Genomic DNA, 26,557 nt, shown 5'->3' on the forward strand with positions numbered 1-26,557 from the left:
CCTATTAAACTGTTACATGGAAGAGAAATAAAGTTTTGTCTCATTTAAGCCACTGCAGCTTTGGTCTCTTTGTTCTAGCAGGTTGGCCTGTATTCTAATACGAAAGCTCTAAACCATACAGGAAAAGAAAGAGATCGTAGCACTTACAAAATAAAATTTTTTCACATGGAAAATGTATATAGTTAAATGTATACAAAATTATTCACACAAGGCTAAAAAGTAAAGAACAAATTGTTAAAAATATATTTTCAACATATGTGGTAAAAGTTTCATTCCTATGAATAAATAAAAAAAGGACACGCACCCAAAAGAAAAGTAGACAAAATATATGTGTGGACAATTCCAGAGAAAATACATACCAAAAAAACAGCCCTATTATTTACCTCTAATACTAATACCTCTAATACTCTAATACTTTACCTAATAAATACAAATCTAAGTAAGATACAACTTTTTCCTTATTAGATTGGTAAGGATTAAAAGTATCAGGAAAAGGGAACTCTCATACAAATTAGTGCAAGTTTTGTACAGGAATAATCTACCAAAATTGATAAAATTTAATGTACATACTCTTTGATCCAATAACTATTTTCTAAGAAAATGGTCACACACACACACACACACACACACACACACACACACACACACACATATTTCTCAACAATTTCTGTAATAGTAAAAAACTAGAAGCTTCCATTTCCTGAAATAAGAGGTTGGTTAAACAAATTAGAGTATATCCACAAAACAGAATATTCTGCTGCCATTAAAATGATATACTTTGATATGTTATGATACAGAAATATTCATGACATATAGTTGAATGAAAAACAGGTTCCCAAAAAAAAAAAAAAAAAAAAAAAAAGAAAAACAGGTTCCCAAAATAAAATGCTCAGTAGTATATTTGTATATACTGGTACAGGAATAAGTGTAATAAATTACACCAACACATTTAGTAATTATCTCTGGATGGTGAGATTTCTGTATTACCTGAACTTTTTTTTTTTAAACAAAAAACATAAGAGACTCTTAAATATAGAAGGAAAAAAGCCATTTTCACTTATAAACAAAAATACAGAAGTAATGACATATCAATATGTCAATTTCTACAGAGAAATCATCCATGAGAATTGAAAAATTCCCACAAAGAATTTAGCAATGAACAATTGTTAGTGATCTTCCTCAAGAAGAACAGTTTCACTGGAGTGATGGGAGTAAAAGAGCCTAGGAATCAGCTAACTACCTACAACTCTGAATTTAGTGACAAAGTGATTTAGAGTCACTAAATCAGTGATTCTAAATCACTGATAAGTCAGAACCACTTCTAAAACAAAAAGAACAAGTTCAGAAAGTGAATTCAAAAGAACTAAGCAAAGAATGACTACGCTTTCTATTGGCTATTAGTTTCTACTTCAAGACTATCTGCACACAGGTAATCAACTTCCATGATTGGCTGTCAGCATTTCAGTCTTTTGTGTATTCCTAAGAATTCAATTAATAGTATGCATGCGTGATTTGGCAAAGAAGTTAAAAAATTAACAATGAGTGAATGATCACTGGAATATGGGTTAGTTACCTATCTATTCTTAAAACTTGAGACTAAGCAAACTACCAAAACCCCTTTGATATTGACTTCATGATGTTTTACATAGACTATCGTTGTATAAAGCTCCTGAACCACCAGCATTGATCTTCATGAGAAAGTTCTGAACAGTTATATTATATTTCCAGAAATTATAAACTGCCTTCCTTCTTGAAGCCTGCCTAAACCAATTTCTGAGAAATTTCGTTCAGCTACAAAGCTATATAATTATTGCCAAATTAATCTTAACAAATTTACACATTTCTGCCATTTTGTCATTTCTATCCTATACTGTTACATGAGACCTTTGAACTAAATAGCATCTTAGTTCAGATTCTAAAAATCTACATGTTTATAATTTGATGCAATACTATTTAAGTTTTCACCTGCATTTATTAATTCAACATAGAATTCCAGAAGGACACTGGACTCAGGAAGAACACCTATGTTCTTGTTCAGTATACGAGTACCTATCAGCTATGAAATAAAAGGAGTGATCACAATAAAACCTAAAGAAAATGCGGTAGAAAACAAATTTAAATCATTCAAGAGGAGAGAGAATAAAATAAAAATGGAAACAAAAAAAAAAAAAACATAAGTAAATTTAATTCAGGGCACCTGCATGGCTGGGTCGGTTGAGCATCTGACTCTTGATTTTGGCCCAGGTCATGATCCGGGAGTCATGGGATTGAGCCTGGCATCAGACTCCACGCTGAGCATGGAACCTGTTTAAGAATCTCTCTCCCTCTGCCCCTCTTCCCTTTTCACCCCCACCTTTCTCTCAAAAATAAAAAACTCAATTCAATAGGCATTTTACCAAGTGCTTTTCATATTCTAGGCACGAAGTTATGTGTTAAGAATATAAAGGTAAATAGGGGTCCCTGGGTGGCTCAGTTGGTTGAATGTCCAACTCTTGATTCAGGCTCAAGTCATAATCCCAGGATTGTGGGATTGAGCCCGTGTCCAGCTCTATGCTGAGTGTGGAGCCTGCCTAAGATTCTCTCTCTCTCTCTCTCTCTCTCTCTCTCTCTCTTCCCCCCCCCTCTGTCTCTCTCCCCCACTCATGTTCTAAAAATAATATAAAGGTACATATGGGGTACGTGGGTGGCTCAGTTGGTCGTGTCCAACTCTTGGTTTCAGCTCAGGTCATGATTTCACAAATGGTAGGATCAAGCTCCTTGTCAGTGCAGAGCCTGCTTGGGATTCATTCTCCCTCTCTCTCTCCCTCTCTCTCTCTGCTCCTCTGTCACTCTCAAAATAAATAAAAACTTGGGGCGCCTGGGTGGCGCAGTCGGTTAGGCGTCCGACTTCAGCCAGGTCACGATCTCGCGGTCCGTGAGTTCGAGCCCCGCATCAGGCTCTGGGCTGATCTATTAATGATGGCTCAGAGCCTGGAGCCTGTTTCCGATTCTGTGTCTCCCTCTCTCTCTGCCCCTCCCCCGTTCATGCTCTGTCTCTCTCTGTCCCAAAAATGAATAAATGTTGAAAAAAAAATTTTTTTAAATAAATAAATAAATAAATAAATAAATAAATAAATAAAAACTTTAAAAAAGAATACAAATAGATTGAAGTATTAATTAACTTGGTAATGCTTAATAAGTCTTCAGCCAAAAAGAAGCAAGGACCCAAAAGCCCCAAATGAGATAAGTAAAATTGCTGTTTAGAGTTGAACCACAGCATTTGCCACTAATTAATTTACAAATCTATGTTTAAGGTTCCTAATCTGTATAATGAGGAATGCAGACTCAAGATCCTTCACTTCTAAAATTCTAAGGCTCAAAACCAAGTTAACAGAATAGAAATTGGGACAGTAGATCCAAATCTACAAAAAGTATAAAAAGATGATTATAGTGAACCAGTATGTACTTAAGGTATCAAAATTTCAAAAGAAAAAAATATTATAATATGGATATGTAATATGTATTTTAGATACAAAAGCTTCAAAAATACATCCAGATCTAGGAAAATAATCTCTACATCTTCCTTCATTCATAGGAATTGTTTTTAGACCATATAAAGTTAGGAGGACACTAAGCTAAATCTACAAATGGTAGCCTAAAATGCTAGGACCAAAACTTACAAACATTAGTAAAATATTTTTCCTTTAAGATCTAGAAGCTTACTAAATTCCTGAAAAACAAATAGCTTCAAATTATTACCAATTCATAAATTAAATTAAAATCATGAAATATATTCAGAATCTCAAGTAAATCTGGCTGACCTTACTGAGAGTACAGAAAATATGGATTTGAATCCTGCATTTACCATACACTAGCTCTGTCATCTTGGGCAAGTTATTTAACCACATCTCGGTTTCCTCAAGTGTGAAACAGAACAGACATAGAACCTACCTCAAAGAATTCTTGTGAGGATGAAATAAATACATGCCAAGTCCTAATAGTATAATACAAATATAAGTAAAAGATGCTAACAGATAATATACAGAAAAAATAAAAGTGGCCATTTTAAGGGGCACGTGGCTGGCTCAGTCAGTAGAGCAGGGGACACTTGATCTCTGAGTCGTGAGTTCAAGCCCCACATTGGGTGTAGAGTTCACTTATAAAAAAAAAAAGTGTCCATTACATGCAAATATATTAAATCTGACTAATAATCAAAGACACACAAATTTGAACAATCTTGAGTAATCATTATGGACCAACCAGATCATCAAAGGGTAAAAAAAAAAAAAAAAAAAAGCTTTTTGTTTGGTTTTTAATTTTTTTTAATGTTTATTTATTTTTGAGAGAGAGACAGAGCATGAGTTGGGGAAGGGCAGAAAGAGAGAGAGACACAGAATATGAAGCAGGCTCCAGGCTCTGAGCTGTCAGCACAGAGCCCAATGCGGAACTTGAACCCAAAACCCATGAGATCATGACCTGAGCCAAAGTCAGACACTTAACTGACTAAGCCACCCAGACACCCCCACAAAAAGTATTTTCTTTTGTTTTGTTTTTTTGAAGGTGTAGCAGCAAGTATGCTCTCATACAATTTTAGAGAGAGTATAAATTGTTACCATTGTTTGGAAAGTAGTTTGGTAACAATAACCAAAATTTTGATCCAGCCATTTCTCTTTTAGGAATTACACTATAAAAATAACCACAAGAGCATAAAGCCAAATCTACAAAATGTTCAGGAGGGAACTCCTCATAATTTGGAAAACTTTGAAGCCATTCAAAATATCTATTAATGAAGACACTTCTCTAAAGAAGACATCCAGATGGCCAACAGGCACATGAAAGGATGCTCAACGTCATCCTCATCAGGGAAATACAAATCAAAACCACACTGAGATATCACCTCATTCCAGTCAGAGTGGCTAAAATAAACACATCAGGAGACTATAGATGCTGGAGAGGATGTGGAGAAATGGGAACCCTCTTGCACTGTTGGTGGGAATGCAAACTGGTGCAGCCGCTCTGGAAAACAGTATGGAGGTTCCTCAAAAAAATAAAAATAGATCTACCCTATGACCCAGCAATAGCCCTGCTAGGAATTTATCCAAGGGATACAGGAGTACTGATGCACAGGGGCACATGTACCCCAATGTTTATAGCAGCACTTTCAACAATAGCCAAATTATGGAAAGAGCCTAAATGTCCATCAACTGATGAATGGATAAAGAAGATGTGGTTTATATATACAATGGAATACTACTTGGCAATGAGAAAGAATGACATATGGCCTTTTGTAGCAATGTGGATGGAACTGGAGAGTGTTATGCTAAGTGAAATAAGTCATACAGAGAAAGACAGATACCATATGTTTTCACTCTTATGTGGATCCTGAGAAACATGGGGGAGGGGGAGGGGAAAAAAAAGTTACAGAGAGGGAAGAAGGCAAACCATAAGAGACTCTTAAAGTGAGAATAAACTGAGGGTTGATGGGGGGTAGGAGGGAGGGGGAAATGGGTGATGGGCACTGAGGAGGGCACCTGTTGGGATGTGCACTGGGTATTGTATGGAAACCAATTTGACAATAAATTTCATATAAATAAATAAATAAATGTCTATTAATGAGCATTAATGCAATTTGGGTATATCCATAAAGTGACTTTGTAGTCATTAAGAAGTGATTTATATTCTCTATATTGATATGAAGCAAAGTGCTCCACAACATACTTTCTTGAGTAAAAGAGAAAATTACAAGCCAACAGAGTATGACCTTATATTTATAAATGTGTTATGTATTCTTATAGAGAAGAAAGTTCAATATTATAGTGTTAAAGTGCTTACCTCCAGATAGGATTTTAAGTGACTTAACTATCTTACATAAATTCTTCATGTATTACTTAAACTTTCTATATGAGTATTCATTACCTTTATAATCAGAAAAAAATCTATTTTCATTATTCAAATAATTTTATAAACAATTACTGAAAGAGGAATATAAATTCCTCCTCCAATGACTGTTTTCACCGCACGAAAGAACTGATCCAAACAAACATTATTACATAAGGAAAAGAAAACATACTCTGAATGTACCCTAAGATTAGAGGAACCTGACAACTCAAGGAAAGGAAAAGTAAGACAGACCAATTATGGCAAAAAGATTCAACAGTATCTCTATCATAAAACATATCCAACATTATGACTACAGTCTTCTTATATACTACAAGAAATAAAACTAGGAACCTGAATGAGGAAGAGAAAGGCAAAAGAAAGAGCTAAGAAATTTACTAGGCACAATCAAACTTAACACTGCTTTTCAAGTGACTCTTACTTTTCAAGTAATTGAAAGAATTATTCAAACATGAGAAAGGAACTAGTCCATTTATGTCACAGGACTTTAAGTTATTTAAGAAAACCTGTATCAAACTGGTCGAAATCTAACCTGTCTTCACTTGTCACTAATTATCTACTGAGATATCCCATGCTGATATAAAGAAAAACCTAAGGACATACAAATGTTAACTTTTCCTAGTATCAATACATGAAAACTATTTTTTCCCTTACAAAAAATTCTAGTGCTTAACTTTCCTATTTGAATTCAGGAAAAAGTACTAAATGATGATTAAATTTAAAGCATCAGGAGCAACACGGAACAACAGTCAAGAAACTGAGGGTATGGTTCCAATTTTCCATTTACTCAGTCTCAATTTCATTATAAGTAAAATGAGAAGATTGACGAGAGCTCCAAATATATTTAATGGAGCATCAGTGATATGACAGGCTCTTTGAAAGAATTACATGCTCCATGAAAATAAAGGTTCTATTGGTGAAGTAAGTTCAGGAAATTCTGCACACCACTTACCTCTCTGAAGAATCATAATGCACTGTACTGCAGAAAAGAAAGTATGTAACTTTGTATAACCACCATTTCTCATAATTAGAGACAAACTAAATGTCTGTCAATAGAGGAATAATTAATTATACAGCATAGTGTGATCTTTATAAAGAAGACATTCTATATACTGATATGGTAGATTTCTGTGACACAAGATAAAAAAGATAAACTACAGAATAATACATATATATGCTAGATTTTTTAGTTCTTGTATATATGTAGTCACATGCATACAAAAAGTTCTGAAAGAATACACAGCAAACTTTTTTGTTTTTATTTTTTTAGAGAGAGAAAGAGAGAGCACAGGAGTGGAGGACAGAGAAAGAAAGCACATAAGCGCGGGGGCGGGGGGGGGGAGAGAGAGAGAGAGAGAGAGAGAGAGAGAATCCAAAACAGGCTCCATGCTGCAGGGCTCAATCCCACAACTGTGGGACCATGACCAGAGTCAAAATCAAGAGTTGGGTGCTCAACTAACTGTGTCACCCAGGCACCACCCCACACAGCAAACTTTTTAAGAGTGATTCTGGAAATGGCAATTGGCAGGGTGAAGGGGAATACATTTCACAAATTTAACTTTTTCCAGTACAAACATACCTTTCTAAAATAAAACAAGTAGCCAAGAAAAAAATATAGATGCACTAGAGTAGTTCACACTATTTAAAGGGGATCTTTTCATAACGGAGATATATTGGCTCTTTTGTAAATATTAAACTTCATGCCTTTTTTTATAACATGATGTATCTCTAGGTCACTGAATTAAAGATTTACTAGGATATTCACTGAGACCTTGCCTTTAAAAACACAAGTTAGAAAACTTAAATGCTTGTAATAATAAATGACTATCAACTCAAGAAAAATTTTCAGTGTTATCTATTTTATGACTTGCTTGCATGATTTCATGCGAGTTTTGAAAGTTAACAAAATAATGTATATAATTATGCAGAACACATAACAACCAAAAATGTACCTATAACATAAAGAAAAAAATCCAATGTGTAATTCTGTTATGATTATACCTGTGTAAAGTGAGAAGTATATTCTTTTAATAACTGAACATATGTAATACAACAATGTGTGCTAAACACTGAAGAAATAGACACAGAAGTTGCAGCACTGGCCTCTCAGGAAGCTTTAGTCAAGTGGAATAAAGACGAGTAAATCAATAGTAATCGTACAATGAGATTCATGTACTCCCCCCCCCACACACACACACACACAAAACATATTCAGGGCACACCATATGCCAAATGCTGTCTAGATGCTATTTTTTGGTAGAAAGAAAAACAAAAATAATTCTGGTTTCTTCAGGAGAGAAAATTACAATAAAAATATGTGAAAGCCTTAAGTGCCAAAGGAAAAAATACAGCAAAAAAGGGATAGGGAATGCAGGGTGGAGAGTTTGCAATGTGGGTTAGGGTGTTAAAGAAAAGAATCATGTGGAAGAATACTTTGAAGCAATTGTTTGAAAGAGCTGAGAACAACCCATATGGTTATATGAAGGAATAGCAAATGCAAATGTTTTTCTTTTTTTTTAAGTTTATTTATTTATTTTGAGAGAAATAGACAATGCAAGTGGGGGAGGGAAAGAGAGAGAGAGAGAGAGAGAGAGAGAGAGAGAGAGAGAACCCAACTAGGCTCTACACTGTCAGCACAGAGCCTGACACAGGGCTCGAACTCACAAAACTGTGAGATAGTGACCTGAGCCAAAACCATGAGGCGGACACTTAACTGACTGAGCCACCCAGAAGCTCCATAAACGCAAATGTTTTACCTATTACCTATACAAGAAGTACCAAGGGGGCTAATGTAGTTAGGCCCAGAGTATACTATACAGAGTATATGTAGTAAGAAGTGACATGAGGCCCTGTAAGGAAGATCAGGTTGGGCCTTGTAGGCCACTGCAAAAACTCTGGTTATATGTATGGGTTCGTTGATTGGTTAGTTGCTTTTACAGATTGTATTTTTTAGAGCAGTTTTAGGTTCGCAGCAGAACTCATGGGTTGGTACAGAGATTTCCTTGGCCCCAAACATGCATACCTATTATCAACATACTCAGTCAAAGTGGTAGATTTGTTACAACCTAAGAACACGCAAAGTCCAGTTTACATTAGGGATTGCTCTTGGTATATACATCGTATGGGTTTGGACAAATATATAATGACATGTGTCTACCAATATAACATCATACAGAGTAGTTTCACTGCCTTAAAAACCCTTTGTGCTGCACCTAATTCATTCCTCCCATTCTTCTAACCTCTAGCAAACACTGATCTTTTTACTATCTCCAGTTTTGCCTCTTCCAAAATGTCATATATTTGGAATCATACAGTCTGCAGCCTCTTCAGATTGGCTTCTTTCACTCAGTAATAAGCAATTAAGGTTCCATCTTTCCATTGCTTGATAACTCACTTCTTTGTAATACTGAATAACAGTCCATTTCTGGATGTACCACAGTTTATTTATCCATTCACCTGCTAAAGGACATCTGCATTGCTTTCAGGTTTTAGCAATCATGAACGAAACTTCAGGCTTTTTTGTGGACATAAGTTTTCAACAAATTTGGGTAAATGCCAAGGAGAGTGATTGCTAAAATGTATGGTAAGAATATGGTTAATTTTGTAAGAAACTGTGAAACTGTATTCCAAGTGGCTGTACCATTTTGCATTCCCACCAGAAATCAATGAGAATTTCTGTTGCTTCAAATTCTCTCCATAATTTGATGTTGTCCGTGTTTAGATTTTGGACAATTTAATAGGTGTGTAGTAGTATATCATTGTTGATTCAGATTGCATTTCCCTGATGACATATGATGTAGAGCATTTTAATGTGTTTATTTGCCACCATGATTTCTTTGGTGAGCTTCAAGATCTTTGGGCTCTTTTAAAATTAGGTTGTTTAGGGGCACCTGTGTGGCTCAGTTGGTTAAGTGTCTGACATTGGCTCAGGTCACAGTATCATGATTTGTGAGTTTGAGCCCTGCATCAGGCTCTGTGCTAATCACACAAAGCCTGCTTTGGATTCTCTGTCTCCCTCTCTCTGTGCCCTGCTCGCATACTCTCTCTCTCAAAAATAAACATTTGAAAAAAAATAAAATAAAATTAGGTTGTTTTCTTATTGTTGAGGTTTTTTATTTTGTTTTCTTTTTTGTTTTTATTTTATTTAATTTATTTTTTTTTTTTTTTGAGAGAGAGAGAGCAAGCCAGGAAGGGGCAGAGAGAGAGAGAGAGAGAGGAAAGAGGAAAATCCCAAGCAGGGTCTGTGCCATCAGTGCAGAAGCCGACATGGGACTCAAACTCATTTCTTTTCTTTTTTCTTATAAGTTTATTTCTTTGAGAGAGAGACCAAGGAGGGGCAGAGAAAAAGAGAGAGAGAGAGAGAGAGAAAGAAAGAGAGAAAGAATACGAAGCAGGCTTTGCACTGACAATACAGAGCCTGATGTAGGGCATGAACCCACAAACCTATGAGATCATGACCTGAGTAGAAATCAAGAGTCAGATGCTTAACTGACTGAGCCACTCAGGTGCCCCAGTTCTGCCTTCTAATTTTTAGGTATGTAATTCATTTTAGGTTAATTTTTGTAAAGGATGTAAAGTCAGTGTCTAGATTCATTTTTGCATGTGGATGTCCAGTTATTACAGCACCATTTTCTGAAAAGACTATCTTTGTGTCATTTTATTATTGCCTTGCTTTGTCAAACATCAATTGCTTATGCTGATGTAGATCTATTTCTGGGTTTTCCAATCTGTTCCACTGATCTGTCTATTCTTGTGCCAATACCATACTGCCTTGATTACTATAGGTTTATTATACGTATTAAAGTTGGGTAATGTCAGTCCTCCAACTTTAACACTGAGAATCTTAAGTTTGAGATGCCTCATAAACATGTAGGCATAAGTGCCAAGAAAGCAGTTGGTATGAGAGTTTCAGTTTAGGGGGGAAAAACTCCAGGCTTATAAATTTATTTCATTAAGAAAAAAGAAAATGACCTTCTTAAACTCTTCCAAAAAAATAGAAGAGGAGGAGGAAACACTCCCAAATTCATCTTATGAGGCCAGCATCACCCTGATAAGAAAATCAAACAAGGACACTAGAAGAAATGAAAAGTATAGGCCAATATATCTGACCAACAGAGATGCAAAAATCCTCAACACGATAACAAACCAAAATCAACCCACCAATTGCACTACTAGCTATTTATCCAAGGGATACAGGTGTGTTGTTTTGAAGGGGCATATGCACCCCAATGTTTATAGCAGCACTATCAACAATAGCCGAAGTATGGAAAGAGCCCAAATGTCCATCAATGGATGAATGGATAAGAAGGTGTGGTGTACACGTACACACACACACACACACACACACACACACACACACACACACACAAAGGGAGTATTACTTAGCAATCAAAAATAACGAAATCTTGCCATTTGCAACCACATGGATGGAACTGAAGGGTATTATGCTAAGTGAAATTAGTTAGAGAAAGACAAAAATCCTATGACTTCACTCATATGAGGACTTTAAGAGACAAAACAGATGAACATAAGGGAAGGGAAACAAAAATAATATAAAAACAGGGAGGGGGACAAAACAGAAGAGACTCATAAATATGGAGAACAAACAGAGGGTTACAGGAGGGGTTGTGGGAGGGGGGGATGGGCTAAATGAGTAAGGGGCACTAAGGAATCTACTCCTGAAATCATTGTTGCACTATATGCTAACTAATTTGGATGTAAACTTAAAAAAATAAATAAAATTAATAAAAATAAATAAGTAAATAAACTTAAAAAAATAACAAACCAAAATAAACAATATATTAAAAGGATCATACACAATGATCAAGTGGGATGTATCCCTGGGATACATGGATGCTGCAACATTCACATATCAATCACATAATACACCACATTAATACAATGAAGGATACAAATCATGATTCTCTTAATAGATGTAGAAAAAGCATTTGACAAAATTCAACATCCATTTTTGATTTAAAAAATCTCAACAAAATGGGTATAAAGGGAATGTACCTCAACATAATAAATGCCATTATCTGACAATCCCACAGCAAACATCATTCTCAATGGTGAAAGCTAAAACTTTTTCCTCTAAGATCAGAAACAAGGCAAAAGAGAGACAAGTATGCCCATTCTCCTCACTTCTATTCAACATAATTTGAAAACTCTAGCCAGAGCAATTAGGCAAGAAAAAGAAATAATAGGCATCCAAATCGGAAATGGAAAAGTAAACCTGTCTCTATTTGCTGATGACAAGATATTATAAATAGAAAACACTAAAGACTGCACCAAAAAAACTACTAGAAGTAATAAATAACTTTAGTAAAGTTGCAGGATTCAAAATCAATATACAAAAGCTGCTGAATTTCTATTCACAAATAACAAACTATCACAAAAAGAAATTAAGAAAAGAATCCCATTTACAACTACATAAAAGAGAAAAAAAAAAGCCAAGGAATTTAGCCAAAGAGGTGAAAGACCTGTACACTAAAAACTGTAAGACACTGAAGAAGACACAAATAAATGGAAGAAATATTCCATAGTTATGGATTGGAGGAATTAATATTGTTAAAATGTTCTATGCTACTTAAAGCAACCTGCAGCTCAATGCAATCCCTATTTAAATTCCCATAGCATTTTTCACAGAAATGGAACAAACAGATCCTAAAATACATATGGAACTACAAAAGACTCCAAACAGCCAAAACAATCTTGAGAAAGAAGAACAAAGCTGGAGGCATCACACTTCCTGGTTTCAAACTGTATTACAAAACTATAGAAATCAAAACAGTAGAATATTGACATAAAAACAAACCAAGACACATAGATCAATGGTACAGAATAGAAAGCCCAGAAATAAATTCATGCATATATGGCCAACTAATTTATGACAAAGGAGGCAAGAATATACAATGGGGAAAGGACAATCTCTTCAAAAAATGGTATGGGGAAAACTGGATGGCTACATGCAAAAGAAAGTAATTGGATCACTATCTTACAACATATACAAAAATCACCTCAAAATGGATTAAAGACTTGAACATAAGACCTAAAACCACAAAAGTACTAGAAGAAAACAAAGGTGGTAAGCTCCTTGAGATTGACTTTAGCAATCATTTTTTAGATTTGACACCAAAATCAAAGGCAAAAGGTGCAAAAGTAAACACATAGAACTAAATCAAACTAATAAGCTTCTATACAGAAAAGGAAACCATCATTAAAAAAAAAAAAAAAAAGAGGGGGCACCTGGGTGGCTCAGTCAGTTGAGCCTTTGGCTCTTGGTTTCAGCTCAGGCTGTGATCTCGCAGTTCGTCCATGATGACAGAGCGGAGCCTGCTTGGAATCCTCTCTCTCCCTCTCTCTCTGCCCCTCCCCCATCCACACTCTCTCTCAAAATAAATAAATAAACTTAAAAAAAAAGAAAAGGCAACCTACTGCGTGGGAGAAAATATTTACAAATCATATATCTGATAAGAAGTTAACATCCAAAATATAGGAAGAACTACAACTCAATAGCAAAATAAAAAAAAAAAAATCTAATTAAAAAATGGGCAGAGGATCTGAGTATTTTTTTCAAAAAGATATGCAGATAGCCAACAGGTGTCTCAACATCAAGGATCATCAGAATGATGCAAATCAAAACCAAAACGAAGTACACCTCACATCTGTTAGAATGGCCATTATCAAGGGGCATCCAGGTGGCTCAGTTGGTTAAGCGGCCGACTTTGGCTCTGGTCATGATCTCATGGTCCCTGAATTCAAGCCCTACCTACGTCAGGCTCTGTGCTGACAGCTCAGAGCCTGGCACTTGCTTTGGATTCTGTGTTTCCCTATCTCTCTGCCCCTCCCCCACTCACACTGGGTCTCTGTCTCTGTCTCTCTCTCTCTCAAAAATAAACAAACATTAAAAAAAAAAAAAAAAAGGAGCAGCGCCTGGGTGGCTCAGTCTGTTAAGCCTCCAACTTCGGCTCAGGTCATGATCTCACAGTTCACGGGTTAGAGCCCCGTCCTCGGGCTCTGTGCTTCCAACTCAGAGCCTGGAGCTTGCTTCGGATTCTGTGTCTCCCTCTCTCCCTGCCCCTCCCCGACTCATGCTTTGTCTCTCTCTCCTTCAAAAAAAAAAAAAAAAAAAAAAAAATTAAAAAAAAAATTTAAAAAAATGGCTATTATCCAAAAAATCCAAGAAATAACAAGTATTGACAAGGATGAACAGAAAATGGAACCCTCGTGTACTGTTGGTTAACAATTTAAATTGGTGCAAGGGCGCCTGGGTGGCCTTGTTACAGTCTGGCTCTTGATTTCAGCTCAGGTCATGACCTCAGGGTTTTGTGAGTTTGAGCCCTGTGTGGGACTGGTGCTGATAGCAGGGAGCCTGCTTAACATTCTCCCTCTTTCTCTGCCCCTTCCCTGCTCGAGTGCTGTCTCTCTCAAAATAAATAAATAAACTTTACAAAAAGAAAAAAAAAAGTAAATTGGTGCAGCCACTATGGAAACCAGTATGGAGCTTCCTCAAAGAATGAAAAATTGATCTACCATGTGGTCTAGCAATTCCAGTTCTGGGTATTCATTAGAAGACAGTAAAAAATACTAACTCAAAAAGATATACGCACCCCCATGTTCACAGCAGCATTACTTACAATAGTCAAGAAGCAACCAAAGTATGTACCGATGGATGAATGGACAAGGAAAATGTTCGTATGTACAATGAAATATTACTCCACCATAAAACAGAAATACTGCCATTTGTGACAAAGTGGATGGACCTCAAGGGCATTATGCTAAGTGAAATAAGTCAGAGAAAGACAAATATGGTATCATCTCACTTACATGTAGAATCTTAAAAACAAACAAATAACCCCACAAGCTGATAGAACAGATTGATGGTTGCCAGTGGCAGGAGGGGAATAGGTGACATGGGTAAGGAAGTCAAAAGTTGCAAACTTGCAGTTACAAAATAAATAAGTCATGAGATGTAATACAGCGTGGTGACTATAGATAGTAAATTATATTGCATATTTGAAAGTTGCTAGGGGAATATATCTTAAAAGTTTTTATCACAAGAAAAAACATTTTGTAACTATGTACGGTGATAGATGTTAACCAGACTTAACGGGGTAATTATTTCACATCATACATAAGTATCATTAAACGAATATAACATTATACATCAATTATATTTCAATAGGAAAACTCCCCTCAAAAAATGGAATAAGCAACTTTGGGAGTCATTAGCATTTCAATGCTATCTAAATCCAAGGATTGAATTATTTCACCAAGAAAGTGATTACAGTGAAAGAACAGAAGTTGTGCAAGGAGTGAGGCCTGGGGCATGGGTGGAGAGATGAAGAGAAACCAGCAAAGAAAGGGAAAACAGAAAACTAGGAGGAAAACAAAATAAGAAAATTGTGGAAGGCAAAAGAAAAAGAACATTTAAAGGAGGATAGAGTGACAAACTTTGTTAAATCCTACAAGTCTTGTTAAAAAGTGAGAACTGAGAACTGACTGAAGTCACAGAAGTCATCACGAACACTGGCAATAACAGTTTTGTGGAGCTGATGTGAAGCAAAAGCATGACTACGGCCAGAATAAGAAAGAATGGCAGGAAAGCATTATAGGTAGCAAATTCAAGAGAGCTGAGAATTTATGGAAATAATGAAAGATATGAAAAGAAGTATCTTTTTTCCCTAGTATGTTGTAGTAATAATCCAAGAAGGGGAAACATGATGATTCAAGAGGGAGACATGTGAGTAATATGAAGCAACTATACGAAAACAAGAGGGATTATGGGGGAGCGGAAAGGCAAGTGTACCTACCTCTGGGCAGATCTCTTTGAGATACGTCTCAAAGATAATTTGATTTGATGATGGATTGGGTAATAAATACTAGGTACATGGAACAAACAAGCTTTGCAAAAGCAAAAATCTTACCGGCAACTATTTCTTTCTCTTTCTAGTTGGCCGTATTTTTGCTCCCACTATTTGATTTGCATACCTAGGAAATCTTGTTTGTTCTGCATTGTATTAGGCTAGTAATATTTGATACTGTATTTATGTTATTTCATTAATTACAACATAAAACAATGAAATGAGTGCAAAAAAAAGGTTATTTCCCTGAAAATTGAATGCTTCTGAAAAACTTGATAAAAATATTTGTTTTCTTAAAGTTACTGTTAATTAGACAAGGTAAGATAAGCATATATACTGACAGAAAACATCATAAATATATATAGGGACTGTGCACCCAGAAAGCTTTGTAAGAATGTAAGTTCTTGGTGCAGCCACTCTAGGGAACAGTATGGAGTTTCCTCAAAAAACTAAAAATAGACCTACCCTACAATCCAGCAATTGCACTTTTAGGTATTTACCCAAAGAACACAAAAAATACAGATACAAAGGGGTACATGCACCCCAATGTTTATAGCAGCATTACCAACAGTAGCCAAACTATGGAGAGAGCCCAAATATCCATCAACTGATGAATAAAGAGATGGTATACAAATACAATGGAATATTACTCAGTGATCATAAAGAATGAAATCTTGCCATTCATAATGACATGCCATTCATAACAACATTATGTTAAGTAAAATAAATCAGAGGAAGCCAAAGACCATATGATTTCACTCCTATGGGGAATTTGAGAAACAAAACAAATGGACATATGGGAGGAGGGAAGAAAAAGAGGAGAGAGGGAAACAAACAACAAAAAATAAAAGAGAACAAACTGAGGGTTGATAGAGTGAGGTAGGTGGGTGGGAGATGGGCTAGATGGGTAATGGGTATGAAGGAGGGCACTTGTGATGAGCACTGGGTTTTATACGTAAGTGATGAATCACTGAATTCTACCCCTGAAACCAATATTGCACTCTATGTTAACTAAAAAAAAAAAAAAAAAAAAAAAAGTATCTAGGTTTTCTCTACTCTAAAGAATCTAATAAACTTTTATTTTGGAAGTGTGGGTTCAGGAAAGACACAATGATTTCCACTTAGGGAATCAATCCTTAAATAAAAAGTACAAATTTACTCCCTCTCCTCCCATCCAACAGACAGATTTAAAAAAAAAAAAAAAAATCACAAATGGGGCACCTGGGTGGCTCAGTCAGTAGGGTCATGATCTCATGGTCTATGAGTTCAAGCCCCGTGTCAGGCTCTGTGCTGACAGTTCAGGGCCTGGAGCCTGCTTAGGATTCTCTCTCTCTCTCTCTCTCTCTCTCTGCCCCTCCCCTGATCATGCTCTCTCTCTGTCTCAAAAATAAATAAAAACATTAAAAAAAAATTTTTTTTTAATCACAAATGAATGTGAAAGTTTGGGTTATTAACAGCTCACATTAAAAAAACTAAATGTTGGGGTGCCTGGGTGGCTCAGTCGGTTGAGCATCACACTTCAGCTCAGGTCATGATATCGCGGTTTGTGGGTTCGAGCCCCGCGTTGGGCTCTGTGCTGACGGCTCAGAGCCTGGAGCCTGTTTCGGATTCTGTGTCTCCCTCTCTCTCTGACCCTCTCCCGTTGATGCTCTGTCTCTCTCTGTGTCAAAAAATAAATAAATGTTAAAAAAAAAAAATTAAAAACAAAACAAAACAAAACAAAAACTAAATGTTTTGGAGCACCTGGGTGGCTCAGTCCGTTAAGCATCCGACTTCAGCTCAGGTTATGGTCTCACAGTCCGTGAGTTCGAGCCCCAAGTCAGGCTCTGTGCCGACAGCTCAGAGCCTGGAGCAGGCTTCAATTCTGTGTCTCCCTCTCTCTCTGCTGCTGCCCCACTTGTGCTCACTCTGTCTCTTACTAATAAACATTAAAACAAAATTTCAAAAAAATAAATGTTTATTATATATGTATATGTATATATATATATATATTTTTTAATGATTTCCCATTTTGACTGTTTTGATTAAATGAATAGCTATCACCTCCAACTTGCATTGGATAAGAAGTTTCTGTTACTGTAAATTCAGCAAATAATAATTAGAAATCATTTTTTAAAATTTAAGTATCCATATTAGAAATATTCCAGATAAAATGGTGAACATACTTTCCCTTCCTCCTTCAATAAGACTCTGTCTTTTTTCCTAATACTCAGAATCATCTAAAAAAATCAATTAGGTATTTCCTATGTATTAGTTTTGTAACTGTAGTACAAGTGATGTCCGCATTAAATGAACTAGACTTTGTCCCTGTGCTTAATGGAAGCAGTAAGACTTCTTTCAGTTTTCCTCATCTCTCTCTTATCAGAAATCTCAGGACTTGTGACCTGCTTGCGACCTGAATGCTTACTTAAGATTAATCTTTTTAAGGGTGCCTGGCTGGCTCAGTCTGAAGAGCATATGACTCTTGATCTTGGAGTTGTGAGTTTGAGTCCCACGTAGGGTATAGAGATTACTTAAAAAAATAAAAAAACTTAAAAGAAAATAATTGTCTTTTCAAAACCTTGGCCTAAATAAATGACTTTTTCCCTTGCATGCCTACTCATTCTGTATTTTTAGCAAAAGTCACTCTTATGTTGTTCACTCACAAACTTCTCAATTAAGTATGAGTAAAGCAGATTTAATACTCAGAATTTAAATGTATTTAATAAATGATTTTATGTGTGGTAAAGATGCAGGTTATTATTTTTAGGATTCTATACTTATTTCACAATTACAGCCTTATTATTAAAATATCATATTAAACTTGAAAACCCACTGCCAATTGTTAATTTATTGATGATCTAGAGTTTGTGGTAATTATAGCATGATTAGAAGTTTACATCTGCTACAGCAAAAAAGGATTTGTAAAGATCAAGACTAAAAGTATTACTTAAACCTTGAAAATATCTGCCTCCATTTTGTTTTGTTTTTTATGTGTGTGGAAGGTGCTGGACTATATACAAATCTGCTGAATGGAAGTAATCAAATCACCTAATTCTACATACAATTCAGAACTTTTTTTGGCAAATTGCTACTAAGCTTATTATTAAGCTACCTTAAAGGTGTTAGCTAATCTCCAGTTGAACAAGTTCATCAACTTCAGGCTTATAAATTTCCTACTTAAAAAAAAAAAAATTAAGCAAGTTCACTAACTATTCTCCCTGATATGTATCCAAATACCACTAGTATATATGAATTGGTCATTTTGAATATTAAAATGTGTCATAAGGATAACTAAAAATATATTGAAAAATTAAAACTATTCAACATAAAATATATTTAGACTGGGATAATATAAACTCTAAAACTAAATAATATAAATTAATGTGTAAAAGCTTGAATTTAGATATTCAGTTAAATTTTGATCCTACAAGGTTTTACGTGTTGAAATTCATTACTAAGAAAAGATAACTTCCCTCTCTCTTTTCCCTCAATTACATCTTCCACAGTGCCAGTAGAGATCCTTTTCTAAAGCCTAAACCTGACTAAATCTAATCATGTCCCTCTCCTCCTTTCTAAAAACTTAATGAAAAAAAAAAAAACCCTCACTAATAATGTCCCATCACCTGCAAGATTCTTCATCACTTGCTAGCCTGATCTTCCAATATTATTTGCTAGCACTGTGCTTTCCCATTTTGCCCACGTGAACATATTTCAATTCTTCAAAAATCTGCTAATTTCAACTTGTTTAATCACTAATATTTATTGACTATGACTATATTATCAGTATTTTTTTAATGTTTATTCATTTTTGAGAGAGAGAGAGAAACAGACAGACAGACAGACAGAACATGTGTGGGAGAGGAGCAGAGAGAGCACAGAATCCGAAGCGGGCTCCAGGCTCTGAGCTGTCAGCACAGCCCCGACGCAGGGCTCGAACCCACAGACTGTGAGAACATGACCGGAGCCGAAGTCAGATGCTCAACCAACTGAGCCACCCAGGCACCCCAACTACATTACCAATTTTAAGGTCCAGGGCTATGTGTTATAAATATGTAACTTTTAGATGATAAAATGCAGCCCTTGCCTTCAGAGTAGAACAATATGGTGACTTTCTCCCTAAAATATTACCCATCTCACAGATACCTTCTTCAGAGCTACCTCTTTACGTTAAATCTAATTCTTCTGATGCATTTATCATCCTCTACTGTAATTATTTACAAGACTGTTTAAGTTCGAATTATTTTCAGTGATAATGAATGAGATGAAAACCATCTCAGAATACGTGTGTGTCTGACTTCAGAGTAGGTTTGTTTCCTGGCCAAAGCATACTATAAATCTAAGATGTTCAACGTCTTGTCTGTTCTACTGGCTCTTGGCAAAACTTCTGAGACCTTCGAGAAAAGCAATGTATTCCTGGTGCTCCCCAGGCAGTGCTGAGCTCCACCAACTCACCTGCAAAAGTGTTATCCACACTTCCGGCTGCCACGAAATCCATCAGGTAGTTATATAAGGCCCAGCCCAAGGAATTGGTGTTGAGTGTGTAATTTGTGTTCTTCCATGCAGATTTGCCAATGGACTGAAAGCTCACCTCACTGATGGAGAAAATGTCGCTCTCGTCCTCCTCTTCTTGCCCAACCTCATCTTCTGGATAGTGACAGTCCAGGAATAGGGCCTTCTTACCAGCATTCTTTATAACTTCAACCATGAAATTAGGAGTGGACAATTCAGGTTCCTGTTCTTCAACCTTCTCCCTCAGGGAAGGATCCTCCTCCCCATCAGATGTTGGCAGGATGCTATTGTTAATGTTGAAAGTGACAGTGATCTTTTCTTCAGCAACTTTCCATATTAATTTGACTTCTGTCCCATTCACTTCCAGCTCCTAACCTCCAGACATCTTGGAGAGGGACTTAATGATTCTGTATCTTTTTTCTCCTTGATTTCATCATCCAGGGATGCAACAAAAGCTTTGTCTTCCTGGTTATGCAGCATGCGGCAGCTGCAGCCACAGGGCCCTCAAGAGCTCAGGAGGCCCTGCTGATCCAGCCCATCTGCAGGTGAGGGGGCCTCAAGTGCCCCATACAAGGCCAGGCATGGCTGCAGCAGAGGCCAAGGCAGAGGGGCTGGGCTGGTCACAGAGCCCCCCCCCCCCAAAAAAAAAATGGGAACGCTAGGGAGCCCAGATCATGAGGCACTCAGTACAGCAGAGGCAACATCGGGGCCATAGACACATGTGGGCACAAAGGATGACCCAAGTGGAAGATCCCAGCCCATGCCCCACTGTAAATACCCTATTTCAAACTTTTTCATTATCATAAAATTTTTATAGTGATCTGTGAGCAGTGATCTTTGATGTTATGATTATAATTGTTTTGAGGTGCCATGAACCATGCCCATACAAGATGATGAACTTAATAAACGTTGGATGTGTTCTGATTGCTCCACTGATGGACAGATCTCCTGTCTCCTTCTCTCAACTTAGGCCTATTCCCCAAGACACAACAATATAGAAATTAGACCATTAATAACATTACAATGGCGTCTAAGTGTTAAAGGGAAAGGAATGTCTCCTACTTTAAATTGAAAGTAAAAATGATTATGCTTAATGATGAAGGCATGTTGAAAGCTGAGGCAGGCCGAAAATTAGGGATCTTGTGCCAAACAGCCAAGTTGTAAATGTAGAGGAAAAGTTCTTGAAGGAAATTAAAACTGCTACTCTAAAGAACACATGAATGATAAGAAGTGAAACCACATTATTGCTGATACGGAGAAAGTTTTAGTGATTTGGACAGAAGATCAAACCAGTCATAAAATCCTTTTAAGCCAAAGCCTAATCCAGTGCAAGGCACTAACTCTTCAATTGTACTGAGAGAGGAGAGGAGGTCGCAGAAGAAATGCTGGAAGCTAGCAGAGGTTGGCTCATGAGATTTAAGGAAAGAAGCCATCTTCATAACATAAAAGCATCAGGTGAAGCAGCAAGTGCTGATGTAGAAGCTGCAGCAAGTTATCCAGAAGATCTAACTAAGAGAATTAAAGAAGATGCCTACATTAAACAACATATTTTTCAATGTAGACAAATAGCCTTCAATTGGAAGATGTCATCTAGGACTTTCACAGCTAGAGAGGAAAGTCAATATCTGGCTTCAAACCTTGAAAGGACAGATTGACTCTTGTTAGGGACTAACACAGCTGGTGACTTGAAGTTGAAGCCAATACTGATTTGCCATTCCCAAACTCCTAGGCCCTTAAGAATTATGCTACATATACTCTGCCTATGCTCTATAAATGAAACAATAAAGCCTGCATGATAGCACATCATTGTGCACTGAATTAAGCCCACTGTTGAGAACTATTGCTCAAAAAAGATTCCTTTCAAAGTATTACTGCTCATTGACCATGCACCTGGTCACTACAGAGCTCTCATGCTGCTGTCATGCTTGCTAATACAATATCCATTCTGTAGCCAATGGATCAAGGAGTAATTCTGACATTCAAGTCTTACTATTTTTTTTAATGTTTATTTCTTCTGAGAGGGAGAGAGAGAAACAGCATGAGTGTGCAAGCAGGGGAAGGACAGAGAGAGAAGGAGAGAGAAAGAATCCCAAGCTCACAGCATAGAGCCCAACTCAGGGCTCCATCCCACGAACCATGAGATCATGACCTGAGCTGAGTTGCTCGGGGTGCCTGGGTGGCTCAATCAGTTAAGTTAATCCCTGCTTAGGATTCTCTCTGCCCCTCCACTGCTCACTCACATGCTCTCTCTCTCTCTCTCAAAATTAATAAACATTTAAAAAATATAAATAAATCGCTTATCTTCTAAAAGAAAAAAGGGTCAGACGCTCAACTGAGCCACCCAGGCACCCCAACATTTTACATTTTAAAAGTTGATTTTAGGGGGACCTGTGTGGTTCAGTCAGTTAAGCATCAGACTTCAGCTCAGGTCATGATCTCACGGCTCATGAGTTTAAGCCCCACGTGGGGCTCTGTGCTGACAGCTCAGAGCCTGGAGCCTACTTTAGATTCTGTGTCTCCTTCTCTCTCTGCCCCTCTGCCTCTCATGCTCTCTCTCTCTCTCTCTCAAAAGTAAGTAAACATTAAAAAATTAAAATAAAAGCTTATTTTAAAACATTTATTTCTTGACATGATAAGTAACAGTCTTAACTACATCTAATAATATTTTCAATACCTTCTCAGAATTTAAGATTTGTATTTTTCAGGGTTCACTTAAATAGCATGTGTGAAAATATACTGACCACAGTAGGCTTATATCACATAATATCAAATCTCATTCCCTAGAAAACGTGTTATTGTAATACCTATGAATGAAAAGCACATTATAAACATCTAAAGATACAGCAGCACAGAATAGATAGTAGTCGAACCATTCACAACAATGAAAAGCTCTTTTCCAAGCTGTTAGGCTCTTTCTCAATAGCTTTTTAGGCAAATGAACAAGTCTGAAGCAAATGAGAGTTAAGTTTCAGGTTATTTTTCCTCCTAGTCAACCAACCTTACACTGCATATCTTTAAAACAGGAGTTGTAAATTAAACACAACTACAGGTAAAGAATTAGACTCCTCATTAATTTCAGTTGGTGGCTGCTTTGCCAATTTCCCTAGTCCACTTCTGTTTCTATGGGAACAAAGGTAGACTCAAGAAGCAGAAGCAAATATTTTAAGTTAACAGTTATGTGGGGAGAGTCAAGTACTGAATGGCATATACAGTAATTTAATTTTAAGAAATAATCTAAACTATGAAAAGGAAGAAGGGAATCACAGTTCATTTAATCTAAAAGCAACTCAAAAGGAGGAGTCTGCCAGTCCAGTATTTTTTCCATGATTATCTTCATGGAAAAATATTTTCATTTTCATTTAACTTCTCTAAAAAATCTGGTCCCACTCCCACTATGGGTGGCCAAAAAAACAAAACCCTAAACTCACCAAGTGTCCAGATTTACTTTCTACCACAAAACTCATACTACTAACATGAAGGCTTTAAAATATGATAGTGTATTTTGTGATCTTAACTAGGACTCCATTTTAGACTGTGATTTTCTTTGAAACAGCTGATTCTAATATGACCTTTTATTTTTAAGCAAAGCAACTATATTTAAGAATGAAAACAAACCTGGGGCGCCTGGGTGGCGCAGTCGGTTAAGCGTCCGACTTCAGCCAGGTCACGATCTCGCGGTCCGTGAGTTCGAGCCCCGTGTCAGGCTCTGGGCTGATGGCTCAGAGCCTGGAGCCTGTTTCCGATTCTGTGTCTCCCTCTCTCTCTGCCCCTTCCCCGTTCATGCTCTGTCTCTCTCTGTCCCAAAAATAAATAAACGTTGAAAAAAAAAATTTTTTTTTAAAAAAAAGAATGAAAACAAACCTGTTAATACTGGTATGAATCTTTCATATATATGCATATAATGAAATACATATTTATATGGAATACGAATTTCTCTAGCAGAGTTTCTAAATATTTCTGGGATCATCTGAAGTTTGTGAGTATCTAAAATCCTGAATTAGTTAAATCCTTTCAACTGTTTTTTCTTTTCTAAGTTGCTTTAAGTTCAAATTTTTCTTTTTCCTCTCTTAAAACATTTTCACTCCAAAGAGACTATATTTCTGTCTCTGTCTCCCTCTCATTACTCTGGGGGAAGCAAAAAGCCATGTCAGAAGGAGCACTATGGAAATGACCATGTGGCAAAGAACTGAGGCCGCCTGCCAAAAGCCAACAAGGAACTGTCAATAAAAATGTGAGCTTGGCATCCAATCCTCCAGCACCAGTACAGCTTTGAGGTAACTGCTGTCCCAGCTGGAAGCCTGATAGCTACCTCAAAAGAGATGCTGAGTTAAAACAACCTAAGTCAATCCCAGTTTCCTGAGCCACAGAAATTAAAATACAAAGATTAGTGGAAAAAGCAGGTTGGAAAATGATACATACAGAATAATGATATGTAAGGTTTTCAAACATGCCATATAATGCTACTAAACATGAGTATTTTGCTAAATTTGATAATCAATAGGATATTATTCATCTTTTTACTTCCTCCCACCCCAACTCTGTGAGTTCCTTGCCTACAGCAAATACTTTTAATAAGTAAAGGACAAAGTAAAGCATTAAGATGTAATGCAGTTTGGCCAAAATTCATACCTAATGGGCTTGCTCTTACTGCTAAGGGAAGCAAACTTTAAGCCCCTACTTCTATGAGAGAACTAAATAATAAAAAGTAAATGTTCATTTATAAAATACATCAACTGCTAACCTGTAAACATCAGAAAACAAAGTATGTACAAAATCTATATTTTGACCACTATTTTCCAGAGTCAACATACAAACTTTGGCCAAATGTTTTCATTTTTATCTACAGACAATTTGGAATGTACCTCTGTTTAGTTCTATGCATCCAAAATATTACCTCTCTATTAAAAATGTTCCTATTGAACAAAAACAGACACTCAGATCAATGGAACAGAATAGAGAATGCAGAAATGGACCCACAAACGTATGGCCAACTAATCTTTGACAAAGCAGGAAAGAATATCCAATGGAGTAAAGACAGTCTCTTCAGCAAATGGTGCTGGGAAAACTGGACAGTGACATGCAGAAAAATGATTCTGGACCACTTTCTTACCCCATACACAAATATAAACTCAAAATGGATGAAAGACCTCAATGTAAGACAGGAAGCTATCAGAATCCTTGAGGAGAAAACAGGCAAAACCTCTTTGATCTTGACCGTAGCAACTTCTTACTCAACACATCTCCAGAGGCAAAGGAAACAAAGCAAAAATGAACTATTGGGACCTCATCAAAATAAAAAGCTTATGCACAGTGAAGGAAACAATCAGCAAAACTAAAAGGCAACCAATGGAATGGGAGAATATATTTGCAAATGACATATCAGATAAAGGGTTAGTATACAAAATCTATAAAGAATTATCAAACTTGACACCCAAAAAACAAATAGTGAAGAAATGGGTAAAAGACATGAATAGGCACTTCTCCAAAGAAAACCAGATGGCCAACTGACACATGAAAAAATGGTCAACATCACTCATCGTCAGGGAAATACAAGTCAAAACCACAATGAGATACCACCTCACACCTGTCAGAAAGGCTAACATTAACAACTCAGGGAACAACAGATGTTGGCGAAGATGCGAAGAAAGATCTCTTGTGCATTGTTGCCGGGAATGCAAGCTGGTGCAGCCACTCTGGAAAACAGTATGGAGGTTCCTCAAAAAATTAAAAATAGAACTACCCTATGAACACAGCAATTGCACTACTAGGTATTTATCCAAGGGATTCCAGGTGTGCTGTTTCAAAGGGACACATGCACCCCAATGTTTACAGCAGCATTATCAACAATATCCAAAGTATGGAAAGAACCCATATGTCCATCAATGGATGAATGGATAAAGAAGATGTGGTGTATATATATATATATATATATATATATATACACACACACACACACACACACACACACACATATATACATATACACACACACACAATGGAGTATTACTTGACAACCAAAAAGAATGAAATCTTGTTATTTGCAACTACGTGGATGGAACTAGAGGGTACTATGCTAAGCGAAATTAGTCAGAGAAAGACAAATATATGACTTCACTCATATGAGGATTTTAAGACACAGAATAGATGAACACAAGGGAAGGGAAGCAAAAATAATATAAAAACTGGGAGGAGGAGGGGCGCCTGGGTGGCTTGGTCGGTTAAGAGTCTGACTTCGGCTCATGTCATGATCTCATGGTCAGTGAGTTCGAGCCCCGCGTCGGGCTCTGTGCTGACAGCTCAGAGCCTGGAGCCTGTTTCAGATT

General features: G+C 36.7%; 1 protein-coding gene and 1 pseudogene across 2 annotated transcripts in view; both read right to left on the reverse strand.

The window, feature by feature from the left end:
* Positions 1 to 26,557, reverse strand: part of BAZ2B (bromodomain adjacent to zinc finger domain 2B) — a 328,314-nt gene that overhangs the window by 277,774 nt on the left and 23,983 nt on the right. The window lies entirely within an intron of this gene.
* LOC123598967 lies at positions 20,088 to 21,971 on the reverse strand (annotated as a pseudogene).

The sequence above is a fragment of the Leopardus geoffroyi genome, chromosome C1, assembly GCF_018350155.1.
Source record: "Leopardus geoffroyi isolate Oge1 chromosome C1, O.geoffroyi_Oge1_pat1.0, whole genome shotgun sequence".
Lineage (NCBI taxonomy): Eukaryota > Metazoa > Chordata > Mammalia > Carnivora > Felidae > Leopardus > Leopardus geoffroyi.